This window comes from Bubalus bubalis, chromosome 5 (assembly GCF_019923935.1).
Source record: "Bubalus bubalis isolate 160015118507 breed Murrah chromosome 5, NDDB_SH_1, whole genome shotgun sequence".
NCBI lineage: Eukaryota > Metazoa > Chordata > Mammalia > Artiodactyla > Bovidae > Bubalus > Bubalus bubalis.
The window spans coordinates 87,055,154-87,078,290 of record NC_059161.1 but is presented as its reverse complement, the minus strand read 5'-3'; positions in this window follow the sequence as shown (position 1 = coordinate 87,078,290).

Here is a 23,137-nt window from a genome sequence, read left to right as displayed (position 1 = left end):
TAGCTTAACTCAAAATCCTCCAGTAATTTTCCATTTGAAACAGAGTCAAATGGAACCTCTAGAGTCTGTTCCCACTTCATTACCTTTCTGACTTGGTTTCCTAGTATTCATTCTCTTTCCTCATTCTACCCCAGCCACCAGGACTTCTCTGCTGTTTCTTAAAACAAGCCTGGCATGCTCCAACACTGATGTTTCTTCCTCATGAAATCCTCTTTCTCAAGTTATCATTGGGCCCTCTCTTCCCCTTCAAATCTTTGCTAAAATCTTACCTCTGGCCTTGCCGTATCTCACCGTTCACTGAACCTGGGGTAGGCAAGGCGTGAGCCAAGAGCCTGGAAGAAAACTCAAGGAGCCGTAGGAACTCCAGACCTAGTCTCTCCCAGCCGGCACAAAAGCCAGAGCAGCAAACACAACTCCTTCACTAAGGGCGTTTCAGGTGGAGCTTGTATGTGCTTACAGAACAAAACTAGCCCGTGGCCAAGCGCGTACCTCGTGCCGCGCATCGCAGTACTAGACGTGATCTCGGTTGTTAACATAATCTTTATTCACAGAACGTGGCTGGAGGGTGAGAGGATGAGGGGCGAGAGAGCCTGACCGCACGGTCTTGGCTAATTTGCTTCTTTCCTGCACCTCCTTAATGAAGCCTTCCCAGACTAGTATGTTTAATACTGTAACCTATTCTCCCTTACAGCCTCAGTACTCCTGACCCCTCTACTCAAATCTGTTTTCCCCTGTATCTCTTTATCCTGTCCCATGTACCATATAAGGTACCCATTTGTTGTGATTATTGTTTATTGTGGGTGTCTTCCCTTCCCTTCCATTAGACTGTGGGCTCCTCAAGGAAGGACTCTATCTTTGTTTGTTTGATGTATTCAGATTCTTAGGAAAGGATTCTAGAACCTAAAAGCCACTCAATATGTCTGAATGTTTAAATGAATATTTATGAAAATAGAGGTACACACGGTACATGCTGTCACCCATTTTCTCAGCTAACATCACTGACAATAAATTTGGTTTGTAAGAGATATGCAAGATTACTGACTGGGCCTTTTTGCAACCTGGGCACTCTTACCCACCTTTTGCTTTCTGTTTTTGCATCCGTGCTTCACAGATTTTACCTGCTCACGTTCTAGACTCCAAAGGGGTTATTGCAATTCTAAAGGGTTTGCAACTATATGTTTCTCTGAACCCACCAGTTAACAGATTATAAGTGGCTTTATAAAATAATTTAAGGGAATTTTATTTTCATTCATTTAATGAAAACTTATCACGGCTTTTTCTTTTCATCAGTTACTATACGAGGGACTGCAATAAGAATGATAAACTAAGTAAATACTCGCTTAGCTTTAAAAAGCCTATACCATTAGGTATGTATATATGAGTGTTTATATGTTTATTGATTTGTTCATCCCATTGATTAGGTATTTTTTAAACTACTGTGTGTAAATCATAGCTAGATATTGGGGTTCAATGATGAATGAAGTAGAATTAGCCCCTGTCCTCATGGAGCTTACAGTCAACTAAGGAACACACAAACTTAACTAATTTGTCTCACAACTTGTGGATTGGAGGCAAATAAGAATTGGACAAGGTAAGCTGTAAAGTAGAGCATGACATGAGGGACCATGGTGTCTTGTTTGTATAGAACATTAAAAAATAAATTCTCTCTGAGGCATTAATAACAGGTAAAGATCCATTCCAGTCAACTATGCAAAAAATGTTCTCTGTGTGCTTGTGTTTGTGTGTTGGTGGTGGGGAGGTATGGTTTACCCAAGAGAAGGAAGAAAGGAAGGGGTTTTACAGGCATAGGGAACAACAACTATAACTTCTGAAGTAATAGAATACTATATTGCTATATTTTGAAAACCAAAAAGACATTGGTGTCAGTGAAGTAGAGCTTGGACAATCTTTCAGCATATCTCAGTTTGCTTAATTGCAAAATAGAATTTGTTCTTTTATCTCATTTTATTCAATGCATTTAATATGCCAAATTTCTAAATGTGAGTGAGATATAAAAGTCACTAGAAATATAAAATGAAAACCATGTAGAAAAAGGAGCTGACAAACACCCAAGTGGTTTTTTATTAATGTAGTACCAGTGGTTTATGAAAAATGTTTAGTGATGAGTTCACTAGCAAAACAAAGAGAAAAGGGAAAATGTCTTAACTAATAAGTATTTAAGAATATAAATTGTATATTTCTTATAATTAGTATAAGATTTCTTTACTTCTTAGATTTCTTATAAATTTCTTATAATTACTATAAGAAAAGTAGCCTGTTCTTTGAAAAAGTTTTGTTATTCTTGCTATTTTTAAGGCTATTATTATTACATAGACCCTTATTTAAATGACCCTTAAAAATTCAATGCTTTCAATGAAAACTGAAATGTTTTTCATTTTACATTGTTGTATATAAAATTTCAATCTAAGTTCTAGGCATAACTTGGAAATTTACGTCAAAGAAGTTGTTACTTATGAGTCAAGTGTCACTTATGTCTTTATTATTCTCCAAGCAGGACAAATGGAGAAGATCGCCCTGGGAATTTTTTAATTTGTCTTGATACTGGGTAAAAACACAATAATAAAAGAGCTTTTTCCCTCAGTACAAGGAGAGCTACAAGTTCTTCAGTCAGTGTTCTCTAGGGTAAAGCCCTTGTCCAACCAGTGCTCTTGGCATACATGAGGCAAACACAGATCCTTATCTTCACTGTACAGCGCCGGCCAGCCCCACTTGAACTGTCATTACTCTAGGCCCTGCATTGCTGTGATAGCCCAGAATGGATACCCAGACCCACTTAGATTTTGAGTCCCAGTCCAAGTGGTTTATCTGGCTCTTACTTGACAAGGGAACTCGGACAAGCTATTGAATTTTAGAACCTGATTTCCTTATCTGGAAATGGGAAAAATGGAAAATAATTTTGAAACTAATTCTCTTGGTTATATATAAAGTCACTTTACAAACTAAGCATTATTATAGTGATCCCAGGCAAATCATGGTTGTTTTCTTCTCACATTCTCTCACAATCTGGCTCTATTCTTCCAGTACAATACTGTGTGGAGGCAAGAATTTTGATAATACTGTTGGATTATTAGGATCATAAATAACAAAAAAAATTCCTCTCAATTTTGTTTTCAAATTGGTCAGAGATGTCTTATTTTCCTTCTCTAAAACATAAATAATAGTGAGGTTGCTGTAGATAAGCAATAAGGGGTCTGAAGCAATTGTAATGTGGTAAGTGAATATTTGGGAATGAGGACTAGTTTATTTTAATATTCAGTTATTTACATCTATACATAGAATGGACAAGATGCTAGACATGTAGCTTGGAACTTGATGTCTACTCTTTTTTTTTTATTTGATATCATTTTATTTTTTTTCCTGCGTCTGTTGGTCCTATATATATATATATATATATATGTATGTATGTATTTTACTTTACAATATTGTATTGGTTTTGCAATACATCAACATGAATCTGCCACGGGTGTACACATGTTCCCCATCCTGAACCCCCCTCCCACATCTCTTCCCATACCATCCCTCTGGGTCATCCCAGTGCACCAGCCCCAAGCATCCTATATCCTACATCAAGCCTGGACTCGCGATTCATTTCTTATATGATATTATACATGTTTCAAATGCCATTCTCCAAAATCATCCCACCCTCTCTCCCTCTCCCACAGAGTCCAAAAACTGTTCTATACATCTGTGTCTCTTTTGCTGTCTCATATACAGGGTGATCATTACTATCTTTCTAAATTCCATATATATGCGTTAGTATACTGTATTGGTGTTTTTATATCTGGCTTACTTCACTCTGTGTAATAGGCTCCAGTTTCATCCACCTCATTAGAACTGATTCAAATGTATACTTTTTAATGGCTGAGTAATACTCCATTGTGTATATGTACCACTGCTTTCTTATCCATTCATCTGCTGATGGACATCTAGGTTGCTTCCATGTCCTGGCTATTATAAACAGTGCTGCGATGAACACTGGGGTACACATGTCTCTTTCAATTCTGGTTTCCTCGGTGTGTATGCCCAGCAGTGGGACTGCTGGATCATAAGGCAGTTCTATTTCCAGTTTTTTAAGGAATCTCCACACTGTTCTCCATAGTGGCTGTACTAGTTTGCATTCCCACCAACAGTGTAAGAGGGTTCCCTTTTCTCCACACCCTCTCCAGCATTTATTGCTTGTAGACTTTTGGATCGCAGCCATTCTGACTGGCGTGAAATGGTACCTCATAGTGGTTTTGATTTGCACTTCTCTGATAATGAGTGATGTTGAGCATCTTTTCATGTGTTTGTTAGCCATCTGTATGTCTTCTTTGGAGAAATATCTATTTAGTTCTTTGGCCCATTTTTGATTGGGTCATTTATTTTTCTGGAATTGAGCTGCAGGAGTTGCTTGTATATTTTTGAGATTAGTTGTTTGTCAGTTGCTTCATTTGCTATTATTTTCTCCCATTCTGAAGGCTGTCTTTTTACCTTGCTTATAGTTTCCTTTGTTGTGCAGAAGCTTTTAATTTAAATTAGGTCCCATTTGTTTATTTTTGCTTTTTTTCCCAATATTCTGGGAGGTGGGTCATAGAGGATCCTGCTGTGGTTTATGTCGGTGAGTGTTTTGCCTATGTTTTCCTCTAGGAGTTTCATAGTTTCTGGTCTTATGTTTAGATCTTTAATTCATTTTGAATTTATTTTTGTGTATGGTGTTAGAAAGTGTTCTAGTTTCATTCTTTTACAAGTGGTTGACCAGTTTTCCCAGCACCACTTGTTAAAGAAATTTTCTTTTCTCCATTGTATATTCTTGCCTCCTTTGTCAAAGATAAGGTGTCCATATGTGCGTGGATTTATCTCTGGGCTTTCTATTTTGTTCCATTGATCTATATTTCTGTCTTTGTGCCAGTACCATACTGTCTTGATGACTGTGGCTTTGTAGTAGAGCCTGAAGTCAGGCAGGTTGATTCCTCCAGTTCCATTCTTCTTTCTCAAGATTGCTTTGGCTATTCGAGGTTTTTTGTATTTCCATACAAATTGTGAAATTATTTGTTCTAGCTCTGTGAAAAATACCATTGGTAGCTTGATAGGGATTGCATTGAATCTATAGATTGCTTTGGGTAGTATACTCATTTTTACTATATTGGTTCTTCCAATCCATGAACATGGTATATTTCTCCATCTATTAGTGTCCTCTTTGATTTCTTTCACCAGTGTTTTATAGTTTTCTCTATATAGGTCTTTAGTTTCTTTAGGTAGATATATTCCTAAGTATTTTATTCTTTTCATTGCAATGGTGAATGGAATTGTTTCCTTAATTTCTCTTTCTATTTTCTCATTATTAGTGTATAGGAATGCAAGGGATTTCTGTGTGTTGATTTTATTTCAAGCAACTTTACTATATTCATTGCTTAGCTCTAGCAATTTTCTGATGGAGTCTTTAGGGTTTTCTATGTAGAGGATCATGCCATGTGCAGTGAGAGTTTTACTTCTTCTTTTCCAATCTGGATTCCTTTTATTTCTTTCTCTGCTCTGATTGCTGTGGCCAAAACTTCCAAAACTATGTTGAATAGTAGTGGTGAGAGTGGGCACCCTTGTCTTGTTTCTGACTTTAGGGGAAATATTTTCAATTTTTCACCATTGAGGGTAATGTATGCCGTGGGTTTGTCATATATAGCTTTTATTATGTTGAGGTATGTTCCTTCTATTCCTGCTTTCTGGAGAGTTTTTATGATAAATGGATGTTGAACTTTGTCAAAGGCTTTCTCTGCATCTATTGAGATAATCATATGGCTTTTATTTTTCAATCTGTTAATGTGGTGTATTACATTGATTGATTTGCAGATATTGAAGAATCCTTGCATCCCTGGGATAAAGCCCACTTGGTCATGATGTATGATCTTTTTAATGTGTTGTTGGATTCTGATTGCTAGAATTTTGTTAAGGATTTTTGCATCTATGTTCATCAGTGATATTGGCCTGTACTTTTCTTTTTTTGTGGCATCTTTGTCAGGTTTTGGCATTAGGGTGATGGTAGCCTCATAGAATGAGTTTGGAAGTTTACCTTCCTCTGCAATTTTCTGGAAGAGTTTGAGTAGGATAGGTGTTAGCTCTTCTCTAAATTTTTGGTAGAATTCAGCTGTGAAGCTGTCTGGACCTGGGCTTTTGTTTGCTGGAAGATTTCTGATTACAGTTTCAATTTCCGTGCTTGTGATGGGTCTGTTAAGATTTTCTATTTCTTCTTGGTTCAGTTTGAGAAAGTTGTACTTTTCTAAAAATTTGTCCATTTGTTCCACGTTGTCCATTTTATTGGCATATAATTGCTGATAGTAGTCTCATGATCCTTTGTATTTGTGTGTTATCTGTTGTGATCTCTCCATTTTCATTTCTAATTTTATTGATTTGATTTTTCTCCCTTTGTTTCTTGATGAGTCTGGCTAATGGTTTGTCACTTTTCTTCATCCTTTCAAAGAACCAGCTTTTGGCTTTGCTGATTTTTGCTATGGTCTCTTTTGTTTCTTTCGCATTTATTTCTGACCTAATTTTTAAGATTTCTTTCCTCTACTAACCCTGGGGTTCTTCATTTCTTCCTTTTCTAGTTGCTTTAGGTTTAGAGTTAGGTTATTTATTTGACTTTTTCCTTGTTTCTTGAGGTATGCCTGTATTGCTATGAACGTTCCCCTTAGCACTGCTTTTACAGTGTCCCACAGGTTTTGGGTTGTTGTGTTTTCATTTTCATTCATTTCTACGCATATTTTGATTTCTTTTTTGATTTCTTCTGTGATTTGTTGGTTATTCAGCAGTGTGTTGTTCAGCCTCCGTATGTTGGAATTTTTAATTGTTTTTCTCCTGTAACTGAGATCTAATCTTACTGCATTGCGCTCAGAAAAGATGCTTGGAATGATTTCATTTTTTTTGAATTTACCAAGGCTAGATTTATGGCCCAGGATGTGATCTATCCTGGAGAAGGTTCCATGTGCGCTTGAGAAAAAGGTGAAATTCATTGTTTTGGGGTGAAATGTCCTATAGATACCAATTAGGTCTAACTGGTCTATTGTATCATTTAAAGTTTGTGTTTCCTTGTTAATTTTCTGTTTAGTTGATCTATCCATAAGTGTGAGTGGGGTATTAAAGTCTTCCACTATTATTGTGTTATTGTTAATTTCCCCTTTCATACTTGCTAGCATTTTAGTCTTACATATTGCGGTGCTCCTATGTTGGGTACATATATATTTATAATTGTTATATCTTCTTCTTAGATTGATCCTTTGATCATCATGTAGTGTCCTTCTTTGTCTCTTTTCGCGGCCTTTGTTTTAAAGTCTATTTTATCTGATATGAGTATTGTTACTCCTGCTTTCTTTCAGTCTCAATTTGCATGGAAAAACTTTTTCCAGCCCTTCACTTTCAGTCTGTATGTGTCCCCTGTTTTGAGGTGGGTCTCTTGTAGACAACATATATAGGGGTCTTATTTTTGTATCCATTCAGCCAATCTTTGTCTTTTGGTTGGGGCATTCAACCCATTTACGTTTAAGGTAATTATTGATAAGTATGATCCCATTGTGGAGAAGGCAATGGCACCCCATTCCAGTACTCTTGCATGGAAAATCCCATGGACGGAGGAGCCTGGTGGGCTGCAGTCCATGGGGTCGCTGGGAGTCGGACCTGACTGAGCGACTTCACTTTCACTTTTTGTTTCATGCATTGGAGAACGAGATGGCAACCCACTCCTGTGCTTTTGCCTGGAGAAGCCCAGGGATGGAGAGCCTGGTGGGGTGCCATCTAGGGGCTCACACAGAGTCGGACACAACTGAAGCGACTTAGCAGCAGCAGCCTCATGATCCCATTGCCATAAACTTTATTGTTTGGGGTTCGAGTTTATACACGCTTTTTGTGTTTCCTGTCTAGATAATTTCCTTTAGCATTTGTTGGAGAGCTGGTTTGGTGGTGCTGAATTCTCTCAGCTTTTGCTTGTCTGAAAAGCTTTTGATTTCTCCTTCATATTTCAATGAGAGCCTTGCTGGGTACAGTAATCTGGGCTGTCGGTTATTTTCTTTCATCACTTTAAGTATGTCTTGCCATTCCCTCCTGGCCTGAAGAGTTTCTATTGAAAGATCAGCTATTATCCTTATGGGAATCCCCTTGTGTGTTATTTGTTGTTTTTCCCTTGCTGCTTTTAATATTTGTTCTTTGTGTTTGATCTTTGTTAATTTGATTAATATGTGTCTTGGGGTGTTTTGCCTTGGGTTTATCCTGTTTGGGACTCTCTGGGTTTCTTGCACTTGGGTGATTATTTCCTTCCCCATTTTAGGGAAGTTTTCAACTATTATCTCCTCAAGTATTTTCTCATGGTCTTTATTTTTGTCTTTTTCTTCTGGGACTCCTATGATTCGAATGTTGGGGCATTTAATATTGTCCTGGAGATCTCTGAGATTGTCCCCATTTCTTTTAATTCGTTTTTCTTTTTTCCTCTCTGATTCATTTATTTCTACCATTCTGTCTTCTACTTCACTAATCCTATGTTCTGCCTCTGTTATTCTATTATTTGTTGCTTCCAGAGTGTTTTCCATCTCATTTATTGCATTATTCATTATATATTGACTCTTTTTTATTTCTTCTAGGTCCTTGTTAAACCTTTCTTGCATCTTCTCAAACCTTGTCTCCAGGCTATTTATCTGTGATTCCATTTTGATTTCAAGATTTTGGATCCTTTTCACTATCATTATTGGGAATTCTTTATCAGGTAGATTCCCTATCTTTTCCTGTTTTGTTTGGTTTGATGGGCATTTATCCTGTTCCTTTACTTGCTGGGTATTCCTCTGTCTCTTCATCTTGTTTATATTGCTGAGTTTGGGGTGGCCTTTCTGTATTCTGGCAGTTTGTGGAGTTCTCTTTATTGTGGAGTTTCCTCACTTTCGGTGGGGTTGTACGGGTGGCTTGTCAAGGTTTCCTGGTTACGGAAGCATGTGTCGGTGTTCTGGTGGGTGGAGCTGTATTTCTTCTCTCTGGAATGCAATGAAGTGTCCAGTAATGAGTTATGAGATGTCAATGGTTTTGGAGTAACTTTGGGCAGCCTGTATATTGAAGCTTAGGGCTATGTTCCTGTGTTGCTGAAGAATTTGAGTGGTATGTCTTGCTCTGGAACTTGTTGGCCCTTGGGTGGTACTTGGTTTCAGTGTAGGTATGGAGGCATTTGATGAGCTCCTGTCGACTAATGTTCCCTGGAGTCAGGAGTGCTCTGCTGTTCTCAGGATTTGGACTTAAGCCTCCTGCTTCTGGTTTTCAGTCTTATTTTTACAGTAGTCTCAAGACTTCTCCTTCTATATAGCACTGTTGATAAAACATCTAGGTTAAAGATGAAAAGTTTCTCCACAGTGAGGGACACCCAGAGAGGTTCACAGAATTACATGGAGAAGGGAAGAGGGAGGATGGAGTTAGAGGTGACCCAAATGAGATGAGGTGGAATCAAAAGAGGAGAGAGCAGGCTAGCCAGTAATCACTTCTTTATGTGCACTCCGCAGTCTGGACCGATCAGAGATGTTCACAGAGTTATACAGAGAAGAGAAGAGGGAGGATGGATACAGAGGTGGCCAGGAGGATAAAAGGGGGGAATCAAAAGGAGAGAGACAGATCCAGCCAGTAATCACTTACCTAAGTGTTGTCCACCGTCTGGAACACACAGAGATTCACAGAGTTGGGTAGAGAAGAGAAGGGGGAGGGAGGAGACAGAGGTGACTTGGTGGAGAAAAAGGAGAGTCCAAAGGAGGAGAGAGGAGTCAAGCCAGTAATCTTGCTCCCAAGTAAAAATGGGTACTGAAAATTGGGTTCTTAAAGGTACAAAATTGATAACAAATACCAAAAAGCAAAGATTTAAAATCTAGAGTAGCAGATGGATTTTCAAAAATACAATATTAAAGAAAAGAAGAAAAAGAAAGTCACAAAAATTATAAAATATATATATATATATATGAAGTTTGCTTTAAAAAATAGGGTCTTTATTTTGCAAAGTAATAGTAGGTTATAAAAATGAAAATTAAGGGAGTAATAGAGGACTTAAAAATTAAAAAAAAATTTAAAAAGAAAAGAATGATCATAAAAATAGTAACAAAAAAAAATAGCTAGGACTTTCTCTCATGGTGTTGTTGGCAGTGTGGGGTCAGTTCATTTTTGGATAGTTCCTTGGTCCAGCTTACATATTTCTCAAGATCTATAGGGCCCTTCCTATTTAGTCAGTACTAACTACAGGGTTGTAATCTATTGTACCTGTCACTTCCAAGGCGGTTCCCTCTGTTTCAGCTTCTTCTGTTTGCTGGTCTCTTCAGGGTCTGATATCCACCCTGACACAAGGGGGGCAGTGGTGGACACTTTTTTAGGCTCACTTGTTCAATCGCGCTGTGGGGAGGGAGGGACCCTGCAAACAAATAACACTGGCGTGTGCTCGCAGTGTCTCAGCTACACTGGGCCTGCCCCCACTCACGGCACATGTGCCCTCCCTGCCCACACTGCTTATGCTCTAGGTTGCTCCGCCAGGAACCATCCGAGGGCTGCCCTGGGGTGCATGCACCTCCCAGGTCTAAGCCGCTCAGGTTCAGGCACTCAGGTAGTCCTCAGAGGCGCAGACATGGTTGGGCCTGTGTGTGCCCTTCCCAGGTCCGAGCAGCTCAGGTGATGAAGTGTTTGGTGTGTGCGGTTGCTGCAACTTACTACCTCCCCCATCCCTGCCGCTCGGTTTTCTGGGTGTACAACGGGTGTGCCTTCTCAGGCAGATGTTGACCATCCAGAACCCCAAGAAGTCTTAGTTAGCAAAGAAGCCTGCTTGCAGTTTGGTAGAAAACGTCTCTCTAGGGCTGCGATTGCCCCCTTCCGGCTCTGGCTGCCTGTCACCGGAAGGAGATGGTCTGCAGCCAGCTAGCTCTGTTCAGTCCTCTGTCCTGTGTGCAGGCCTGGCGGTGTCTTAGGTTAGGGCTTTTCACGTGGTAGCTATCCCACAGTCTGGTTTGCTAGCCCAAGTTAGTTCGCTCAGATAGCGCTCGGGGCATTCAGGCCCGGTCCTTACTCTAAGCAATGCAGCCCGCGCCTCCCTGCCCAGCCCCTGCTTGCTAGTGGCGGGTGCAGGCATCTGCGCTGCTTCTACGCTGGGGGAGTTACCGTTGGGCTCATAATCTGTGGGTTTTAATTATTTATTTATTTTTCCTCCCTGTTACATTGCCCTCTGTGCTTCCAAGGCTCGCCACAGACTCGGCAGTGAGAGTGTTTCCTGGTGTTTGGAAACTTCTCTCTTTTTGAGACTCCCTTCCTGGGACAGAGCTCCGTCTCTACCTCTTTTGTCTCTTTTTTTGTCTTTTATAATTTTTCCTACCTCCTTTTGAAGACAATGGGCTACGTTTCTGGGTGCCTGATGTCCTCTGCTGGCATTCAGAAGTTTTGTTTTGTGGAATTTACTCAGCATTTAAATGTTCTTTTGATGAATTTGTGGGGGAGAAAGTGGTCTCCCCATCCTATTCCTCTTCCATCTTAGAACCGCCTCTTGATGTCTACTCTTTGAGACACTTGGAAATTTGAAAAACACCTTCCAACCAACTAGAGTTCATCTCTTGGTTAATGCATTTAAATTGGGTAAAGTCTTGTGGTATTCTTAGTTAATACTTTTGGCAAAGGCAGTTTTTTTTTCATCTACTATCAAAGATTAAACTTTATGGCAGCAGCATTCTGTTTTGCATTTAAATGCCCAAGTAAAGTTATACAGAGGATTTTTTTTTTTTCTTCACAACAGAGCCTTGGAATCATTGCTTAATAGAATTCCTGGAAACTTTGCATTGTACGCATAAGAGACAATTATGCTCTCAATGGTATACATACAGCTGTTGCAACTATTATAATGCATGTAATTATAAAGAGTCTTAACCACCTGAAATTCAACATTGTATCTAATTCATTGCAATAATTTAGGAGATGTCTATTGTTTTAAATGTTTCATTTTCTTAGAAGTAGATTATTGAGCTAAATGATTTAAAGTTATGTAGTAATCAGAACAGTGCCAGAAACTTGGAGACTGATGAACTGATACCTTCTCTTACGGTACTAAACTTTTTTTTTTTTTTTTCATTTCTTTAAGATGTAGCAGGGATGTTGAGCTGCTCTAGATAAACACAGACATATGGATCCATCAAGAACTCTGATAGACTGAGAGCCCACGTGCTAGTTGAAGTAATATAAAGCATTTAATTCTGTTCCTTACTCTCTTTATCTGTAAAATAGGGAAAATCTAGTTCCGTAAGTTAATTGTGAAGATTAAACAAGTTACACTTGTAAAACACAGAGCTTGGTACGTGGTAAGCATTTGAAACCTTGTTAGTTACAATTACTGTAGATGAGATGCTGTGTACCACCTGAGTAAGAGCACGCTCTCTGAAGCCAATCTGCATGGATTTGACGCCTGGTTGTGCTGCTTAGTAGGTATGCGTGCATGTGCGTGCTTAATCATGTCTGACTCTGCGACCCCATGGACTGTAACCCACCTGGCTCCTCTGTGCATGGGATTCTCCAGGCAAGAATACTGGAGCAGGTTGCCATGTCCTACTCCAGGGGATCTTCTCAACCCAGGGATAGAACCTGCATCTCTTATATCTCCTGCATTGGCAGGCAGATTCTTTACTGCAGAGACACCAGAGAAGCCCAAATTAATGAATACATTCTACAAATACATTTTATTGATCAATCCAGGTTCTCATAAACTAGATTCCAGAGCAAGCTAAAATGAGTTCAGATCTGTGGACTTTCTAGTTTTGGGGTCCTGAACTTTGGATACGCATTAGAATCATCTATAGCTTAAAAAAAAAAAAAATCACTGACTTAATTGTTATCAGGTGGAGATCCAGGGAATTCAATTTTTAGAGAGCTTCACAGATGATTCTAACATGCAGCCAATATTCAGAACAACTGCCAGTCCATTTAAACCCTCTGTATTTCTTTTTAACTAACTTGACATAAATTATATCAAATAAGAGTATAGTACCATGTTATTAGGCAAAGCATAATTTGACCACAAGAAAATAAAATAACTTTTATGAGGTCAATATCCTGTTAGCATCTTCTGAGTACAGGAATCTTTTAAAATGAACTCCCACATTTCACATTTATAAACACTTTAAAGGTCCATTTTAAGTCAGAAGGACACATATCATCTCCAAATATTCTTCATATCAATTGTTGGAAGTAGATGGTAAAACGACTTAAAGTTTGTAGCAGTAAAGTAGTTTGTGAAGTAGTTTGCCCTATCTCACAAGTTTGAAATAGCAACTCCAAAAAGTAAATAACATCCAGAAACCCAAAACATGTTATTTCCAGTATCTTATGCCACCTCTTTTTCCTGTAAACATCCCTACATTTTGACACATAACTTGTATAAATTTTAAGTATTAACATATGATATTCACATAATCAGGAATAAAATATTTTTATTATAAAATTTACTAAATAAATATCATTTTATTTCTAGGAAAGTGAAATAAAATCATATTAGCAATTCATTTTATGAAACTATATTCAGGAATAATGGTTCAAAATATTGCAAGAGCTTTGATTCAATGTCCTAAGTGAAAGCAAATAAACGAAGAAAAAATATTTCTGTTATCCAGAAACTTTGAAGTGACTGGCATTTCATTTTCAATTCCTTAAAATTATATGTGTGTGTGTTTGTGTGCATGTTATGTGTGTATTCTTATCTATCTGTAGAGTTCTTAAGCAAATATTAATTGAGCAGCTATTGCATATCAGCCCCTGCACTAAGGTTACAAAGAGCAATAACCTCACATTCTGGAAGTCTACTGCTGCTAAGTCACTTCAGTCGTGTCCGACTTTGTGCGACCCCATAGACGGCAGCCCACCAGGCTCCCCCGTCCCTGGGATTCTCCAGGCAAGAACACTGGAATGGGTTGCCGTTTCCTTCTCCAATGCGTGATAGTGAAGTCGTTCAGTTGTGCCCGACCCTTAGCGACCCCATGGAATTCAGCCTACCAGGCTCCTCCGTCCATAGGATTTTCCAGGCAAGAGTACTGGAGTGGGGTGCCATTGCCTTCTCCATCTGGAAGTCTAGCTACCTTTATATTGTACATGAATATGAATTGTATTTTAATTGTTTTACTTGAAATTCTTTTCTAAACAATTTCCTATATTTATAAATGTATTTATATAGTTAAATATATTTATATGTTATATGTTTTATATTAATGTGTTATATATAGTTATATAAATTAGATGAGTTCTATATTTATATGTCATATATATTTATTTACTATATATGTTATTATATTTATATAAGTTATTATATAAATGTATTTATATAAGTTATGAATACATTTATAAATATGATTTATAAATACATATCATTCTATTTAAATCATATATAATTATATAAGGAGATCCTGGGAAAAAAATCATTTTTAACAATTATGAGTTAACTCTGATCTAGCTAGAATATTCGCTCAGTCAGAATACTTAAGTGATATGTTTCCCAAGTATTGCTTTCATTTTAGACCTTAATATGTTGTACAGTTTTCCACAGTTTTTGGCAATATTCTTATTTAGTTCTTGGTGGTGCTGGGTCTTCATTGCTGCACGCAGGTTTCCTCTAGTTGGGGGAGCAGGAGCTACTCTCCCTTCCTCCCTGTGCACAGGTTTCTCTTTCATAGTGCTTCCCTGTTGCGGAGCACGGGCTCTAGGCACACAGGCTTTGGTAGTTGCAGCACGCAGGCTCCGTAGTTGAGGTTCATGGGCTCTCGAGTGCAGGCTCAGCAGTTGTGGTTCACGGGCTTAGTTGCCGCACAGCATGTGGAAGCCTCGTGGACTAGGGACTGAACCTGAGTCCCCTGCACTGGCAGGGGATTTTCATCCACTGGGCCACCAGGGAAGTCCTCTTAGTAATATCCCAAGTGTAGAAAAGCCAAGGGAGTCTTCTTCTGTCTTCTTTCTTGTCACATGTGCCACCATAAATTGTTCATCAAAAAATAAAGAAAAGAAGAAACAGGAGGAGGAGGAAGGGAAAGAGCAGGAAAAAGAATGAAAGAAGAAGGAAAGGAAAAAGAAAATGTAAGATAAAGAGAAATAAAAGAAGAAAGGAAGAGGGGGAGGAAGGAGAACTAAAAGAGAAAGAAAATAGCTCAGAGTAGAATTTTACAAAAAAAAAAAAGTCAGATCCCAAGACTGTAATCTAAAATAAATCACCCAGCTTATGAAGAAGTTATCCTCAGATGAGGGTTAAAATCTATGTCAGCATTCCAAAATTAAGACTCAGAGTCTCAGCTCAAGACCTCTCTTCTGATTTCTTGATGTTCCAGAGACTCACGTCTGGTTTCCATGGTGACCACTTTCATGAGTCTTTTAAACAGTAAGAAAAATCTATCTTATCATTTATTATCAGAATCTTAGGAGGAATTTTTCTTGCCTTCCTGGCGTCCAAAGGAAGGTTGTCTTTGATTTAAATGCCCTTAACTTAGGTCATAAATTATCATCTCAATAAAAAAGTGTCAGAAAGAGAAGTAAAGAGGTATGGAGCTCGACAAGGTAGTATTTTAGATAAATGCATGATAGCTAGATGGAGTAAAATAGTCTTGTGTTTGTTTTTCTGATGAAATGCACATAAGCTTAGATTTCCTTTTTCCATGGAAACATAAGAACTATAACCAGTAAAGAGTCAATGAGGAAACAGAACTGTTTTGAGGAAATAAGCTGTGCTTTAGGGGGATAAAGTTAATAACCTATAACCAACTTTTTAGATTTTTTTAAATTTAAAACATTCTGAAGATGGCTCTCCTACATCAAATAATACTCAAAATACAATTAAGAAAGTTTCCTAGATACCTTGGCATTCTCTCCTATAAACATGTCCTATCTAAACTTAAGCCCTTAATTTTTTGGATCCACAATTGTTGGATCCAATTCTTTTTTATTTGATAATTCTATGTATTTTATTATAAAGAATCAATTACCAACTGAAAGCAGGTAAACAATACATTGAATCTAGACATGAGTAATAGGAAAAACTAAAGACTTTTCTAGTGTAACCTTGGTATCTCTACCTCATTTACATTACTTGACTACTTTGCTACTCTGAAGTACTTAGCAGATCTCCTATTTTGTTCCCAAAGTTCCACAAATTTTTATAATCACAGAATTACACAATATAGGTATTAACTGCTTATTGTTTGGATCATCTGACATTACTTATAAGAACATATTGCCAATTTTATTTCTATGAATGCTCATTTTCTTCTCACTGTTATGCCACCATCTTTGTTTAGGATTTTGCTTAGGTTAGGACTGGCACATTTTAGCATCTAAACAAGACTTTACTGAATGAATGCATGTACTGATTTTCATTTTCTTTGATAAAGCACAAATTCATGAAAAAACTGAAATTAATACCTATTAAGACTGTGGTTTAAAAAACAGATCTTATAAAATCTATAGATACATGAAATAAAATTTGGTCACAGTGCTCTTTCAGTGAATGGACTTATACCCAGTATGTGATACATTTTGAATTGTTTAACAGACCTATAGCGTTAGGGTTTCTACAGCTTACTTTATGCTGCAGTAAGCCCAGATGTGAAAGCGTACCCATCTACACGTAAAGACTTATTCCCATGTTTTATACGTGTGTGTGTGTGTGTCCCTTAATGGGGCTTCCCAGGGGGCTCAGTGGTAAAAAAAAAATCTGCCTACCCCGGCAGGAGACACAGTAGACATGGGTTTGATCTCTGGGTTGGGAATATTCCCTAGAGAAGGGAATGGCAACCCACTTTAGTATTTTTGCCTGGGAAATCCCATGAACAGAGGAGTCTGGTGGGCTACAGTGACATGGAGTTGCAAAAAGGTTGGACATGACTGAACAACTGAGCATGCACACATAACCCACAATACAGTATTTGATAAAAGGACTGACATAATTTTTAAACTTTCCTTTGCTACTGATTATATCATGTCCTTTATCGTTATATAACATTTAAAAACAGAATTATAGGATCTTCAGGTTTTAAGACATTTTTTACAGTTTCCAGAAAAAAAAAAAAAAAAACAGAAAAAGCTGAGCTAAATTTCAATTTCAGATTAATGAGTCATTTTTATAATCTAAGTATGTCCCAGACACTTCATGGTACATACTTACACTATATATTTTTTTTTTCTGAAATTCAAGTTTAACTGGATTCCTATATTTTTACTTAATAAACCTGGCAATTTTAATCTGTATAGTCAAACTACCTTCTGTTCTGGGAACCTCACAGTCTAGAAGGCAACGTGAGGAGAAAACAGTGACAACACGGTGAGACAAGTGCCAGGAGAGAGCGAAGTAAAGCCGCCACCCATGGGCAGACTACAGACACGCTGAAAGCATCCAGGAGAAACAGATTTAAGATCTTGTGATGTCAGAAAGCTGTGGTCACACATAATTACTTATACTAAAATTTAAATACATAAAACTGGAAAGCAAAAGCAGTATCACAGGGGAGGGTCATACCAAAATCCTTTCAGGAATTTTGAAATGACCCTTTCTCTTTTTTAAGGTGCCTCACAGACCTGCAGTTCATTATATCAAAGTTGATATCAAAGAGGCATCATCAAAGAGCAGCACCCAGACTAATACAACATAGCCATTGATAAGCTTTTTAAAATGCATGAAAGCATCAGTTATGAAGCCTGTGGCACTTTCTATGAAAATTTGGAAATAATTTTGATGAAAGGTCCTTTAATAATATCTGAGTCCTAGAGAACAGCAACCAGTCTTTCCTCCTCTCAGTGTTCCTAACATAGCACACTGCCTTACACTGAACAATCAAAAAAATATTTTTAGGATAAATGAATGAATGCCTCCTGCAGTTATTCTGTATATCCTCTCTGCTTTGTCTATTTCTTGGTCCCTTTTTCACATTAACTGGGATTCTCAGCCAGGAAGCAAACTCACAGAGACTGTGGAAAATGGCTGTATTGTAGAATTTCCCTCAAGGAGTACTTACAACTAGAATCTCTGTCTACAATCACCAAAGTGGGTGGGAAAGTTGCCCTGGGTATGAGTGTGCTTCACCATCGGGAGGAAGCAGTCTGATATATACACAGAGGTATATACACAGAGGTGCTGAAGTGCCTGATGACCCTTGAAGTCAGGTAGACAGAGGCAGCTAGTTCCAGTTGATTTGCTGGGGCTCCAAGAGAAGGAAATATCCTGTATGCCTCCAGTGGAAATTCAGGTTAAGGTCATACAGTTTTCATTTTAAGACAGGTGTGCTGGGTTTCATTATATTCAACCCTAGGAAGATACTTCAATGTGGCTACCATATGGCTAATATGACATAAAGGTAGAGGGAAAGAGTGTCATTCAGGGATATTAGATGCAGATTTATTCCAGGAAGAATTAAGAGTCCCGTAAACAATCAAATGATTAAGGACATACTCATATAAAACACAAAACAAAACTTTAAATATCTGCTAAAACTGTACAAAAAGTCCTACATAGTTCTTATTTATCCCTGTGATGTCTGCCTCAATATTTATTTTAAATAGCAAGTATAAAATAGAAAATCATTTTATACCACAAGGCTACAGCAATCAAAACAGTGTGATATTGGTACAAAACCAGACATATAGATCAAAGGGATAGAAGAGAAAGCCCAGAGACAAAAACACACACCTGCAGTCAAATAGTCTTCAACAAAGGAGGCAAGAAAATACAATAGAGAAAAAATAATCTCTTCAGCAAGTGGTGTTGGAAAAGCTGGACAGTTGCATATAAGTCAATGAATTTAGAACACTCTCACACCATATACAAAAATCAACTCAAAATGGCTTAAAGACTTAGATGTAAGATACAACATCATAAAACTGCTGCTGCTGCTAAGCCGCTTCAGTCGTTTCTGACTCTATGTGACCCCATGGACTACAGCCTACCAGGCTTCTCCGTGCATGGGATTCTCCAGGCAAGAACACTGGAGTGGGTTACCGTTCCTTCTCCAATGCATGAAAGTGGAAAGTGAAACTGAATTCGCCCAGTCGTGTCTGCCTCTTAGCAACCCCATGGACTGCAGCCTACCAGGGTCCTCCATCCATAGGATTTTCCAGGCAACAGTACTGGAGTGGGGTGCCATAAAACTGCTAGAAGACAACATAGGCAAAACACTCTTTGACACAAACTGTAGCAATATTTTCTTAAGTCAGTCTCTCAAGAAGAAAGAAAGAAAAGAAAAACTAAACAAATGGAACCTAATCAAACCTACACGCTTCTGTACAGCAAACGAAACCATAAACAAAAAGACAACTTATGAACTGGGAGAAAATATTTGCATTGTGACTGATAGGGTTAAATTTCCAAAATACACAAACAGCTCATACAACTCAATATCAACAACAAAAAAACATTTAAGAAATGAGCAGAAGACTTAATAGACATTTCTTGAGAGAAGACATACAGATGGCTAACAGGCACATGAAAAGATACTGAACATCATTAATTACTAGAGAAACGCAAATCAAACTGCATGAGGTACCACCTCACATGGGTCAGAAGGGCTATCATCAAAAAGTTTGCAAAAAATAAATTATGGAGTGGATATGGAGCTAAGGGAACCCCCCTACACTGTTGGTAGGAATATAAATTGTTGCATCCACTATGGAAAACAGTATGGAGCTTCCTTAAAAAAACAAAAATAGAGTTACCATATGATCCAGCAATCCTACTTCTGGGCATACATCTGGAAAAAATGAAAACTGTAAATTGAAAAGATACATGTAACCCAATGTTCATAGCAGCACTGTTTATAATGGAAACAACCAAAATGCCCATCAACAGACAATTATTTTAAGAAGATGTGGAATATATAAATACAATGGAATGTTATTCATAAAAGAATGAAATATTGCTGTTTGTAGCAACATGGATGGACCTAAAGAATACCATACTAAGTGAAGTAAGTCAAAGATAAATATTATATGATATCATTTCTATATAGATATAAAAAATAGTACAAATGATTTTATTTATAAAGTAGAAAGAAACTCACAGACACAGAAGGCAAATTTCTGGTTATCAAATGGAAGGGCAGGGGAGGGATTAATTAGGAGTACGGGACTAACAGATGCACACTGCTCTGCTGCTAAGTCGCTTCAGTCGTGTCCCACTCTGTGTGACCCCATAGATGGCAGCCTACCAGGTTCCTCTGTCCCTGGGATTCTCCAGGCAAGAGTACTGGAGTGGATTGCCATTGCCTTCTCTGAGATGCACACTACCATATATAACATAGATGAGAAAACCAAGGACTTCCTATTTACTGTATAGCACAAGCCGGAATTGGATTGCTGGGAGAAATATCAATAACCTTAGATATGCAAATGGCACCACCCTTATGACAGAAAGTGAAGAGGAACTAAAAAGCCTCTTTCTCTATGAAAGTGAAAGAGGAGAGTGAAAAAGTTGGCTTAAAGCTCAACATTCAGAAAACTAAGGTCATGGCATCTGGTCCCATCACTTCATGGGAAATAGATGGGGAAACAGTGGAAACAGTGGCTGACTTTATTTATTTATTTATTTTTTGGCTCCAAAATCACTGCAGATGGTGACTGCAGCCATGAAATTAAAAGACGCCTACTCCTTGGAAGGAAAGTTATGACCAACCTAGATAGCATATTCAAAAGCAGAGACATTACTTTGCCAACAAAGGTCCATCTAGTCAAGGCTATGGTTTTTCCAGTGGTCATGTATGGATATGAGAGTTGGACTATAAAGAAAGCTGAGTGCCAAAGAATTGATGCTTTTGAACTGTGGTGTTGGAGAAAACTCTTGAGAATCCCTTGGATTGCAAGGGGATCCAACTAGTCCATCCTAAAGGAGACCAGTCCTGGGTGTTCATTGGAAGAACTGATGTTGATGCTGAAACTCCAATACTTTGGCCACCTTATGCAAAGAGCTGACTCATTTGAAAAGACCCTGATGCTGGGAAAAATTGAAGGCTGGAGGAGAAGGGGACAACAGAGGATGAGATGGTTGGATGGGATCACCAAGTCAATGGACGTGAGTTTGAGTAAACTTCGGGAGTTGGTGATGGACAGGGAGACCTGGCGTGCTACAGTCCTTGGGGTCACAAAGAGTCAGACACGACTGAGCGACTGAACTGAACTGAACTGATATAGCACAGGGAACTATATTCAATAGGTTGTAATAGTCTATAATGGAAACAACTAAAAAAGTATACATAAATACATATGTGTATATATAAATATTTATGTATATATATATATTTACTATATACCTGAAACTAGGACAATATTGTAAATCAACTATACTTCAATAAGTAAATAAAATATAAAATTAATTTTCTTTTAATTTTTATGTGAAATGGGGATATTTCATTATATTTTCTTTGCGTACTTTGTTTTATACTAATTGGTTTTGGTAAATTAACTTTCAGCTTAATACAGTCTCTTATCCTTTGTAAGTACCCTTTTAGACAGCATTAGAGTTTAATGTGCTCAGTCGTGCCTGCCAGGATCCTCTGTCTATGGGATTTTTCCAGGCAAGAATACTGCAGTGGGTTACCATTTCCTCTTCCAGGGGATATTCCCAACCCAGGGATAGAACCCTTGTGAGTACCTTTATTTGACTTTAAAAATTTCTGAAAAAGTGATTAGTTTTTATAGTAAACAATTATATGAAGTACAAAGAATAATAATTTTATATACTTCCTAATGTGTATAATTTTTTTCTATTCTTTGTCCAGTTGCATTGTTCAGTACTCACAAATGATATTACATAATAGTGGCAGTAAAGTGAAGTCACGCATCCGTGTCTGACTCTTTGTGATCCCATGGACTGTAGCCTACCAGGCTCCTCCGTCCATGGAATTTTTCAGGCAAGAATACTGGAGTGGGTTGCCATTTCCTTCTCCAGGGGATCTTCCCAACCCAGGGATCAAACCCCGGTCTCCCACATTGCGGGCAGATGCTTAACCATCTGAGCCACCTGGTTTTAGCAAGAATACTTTTCTCATACACATGACACATCTCTATCTATTGCTACTTTGTCAGAAACAGATGCTTAACTCTGATTCTTTTTTGTAACATTTTTGGAGATTTGTCATTTGTCAAATAATCTTGATAAAATTATGAATAGATTACCTAATAATAAAATATTCTTTCATTCTGGACTAGGTTTCATTTGATGATGGTTTATCATGCTTTAATTATTCTATTAGATTCTATTTATTAATTGTTTATTTAAAATTTTTGCATCAATACTATATTGTATTTGAGCAAACACTTTAAACTATTATATTATCAACTGTAGAATCACTTTTTCTATTGTGATAAATATATATAACATAAAATGCATTATTTTAACCATTTTAAAGTTAATTGGCATTAAGTATTAGGTAAGCATTTTAATCCCACAACTCATAATTTTGATGTAATCCTCAAAGTTATATATTACTAATTTTAAAAGTAATTATGTGGAGGTTTATCTTCTTCCTTTTTTGTTTTCTATTCCTCTTAACTTTGTTCTTTCATTAAAACAATCCATGAATCATTCCTAAGTTCTCATAGTTGTATTTTGAAATAACCAGAAAGGTGGAAAAGAATGTCACAAATATAGCATGTGTCCTTCACCCTTGTATTTCATCCCTCTTCATATCTCTTTCATATTTATTTTCTTATTTGAATTAAAAAACTGGAAATAGAACTGCCTTATGATCCAGCAATCCCACTGCTGGGCATACACACTGAGGAAACCAGAAGGGAAAGAGACACGTGTACCCCAGTGTTCATCGCAGCACTGTTTATAATAGCCAGGACATGGAAGCAACCTAGATGTCCATCAGCAGACGAATGGATAAGAAAGCGGTGGTACATATACACAATGGAGTATTACTCACCATTAAAAAGAATACATTTGAATCAGTTCTAATGAGGTGGATGAAACTGGACCCTATTATACAGAGTGAAGTAAGCCAGGATTAATTTTGATATTTGGCAAATCTAATACAGTTATGTAAAGTTTAAAAATAAAATTAAAAAAAAAAAAAAAAGAAAAACACCAATACAGTATACTAATGCATATATATGGAATTTAGAAAGATGGTAACAATAACCCTGTGTA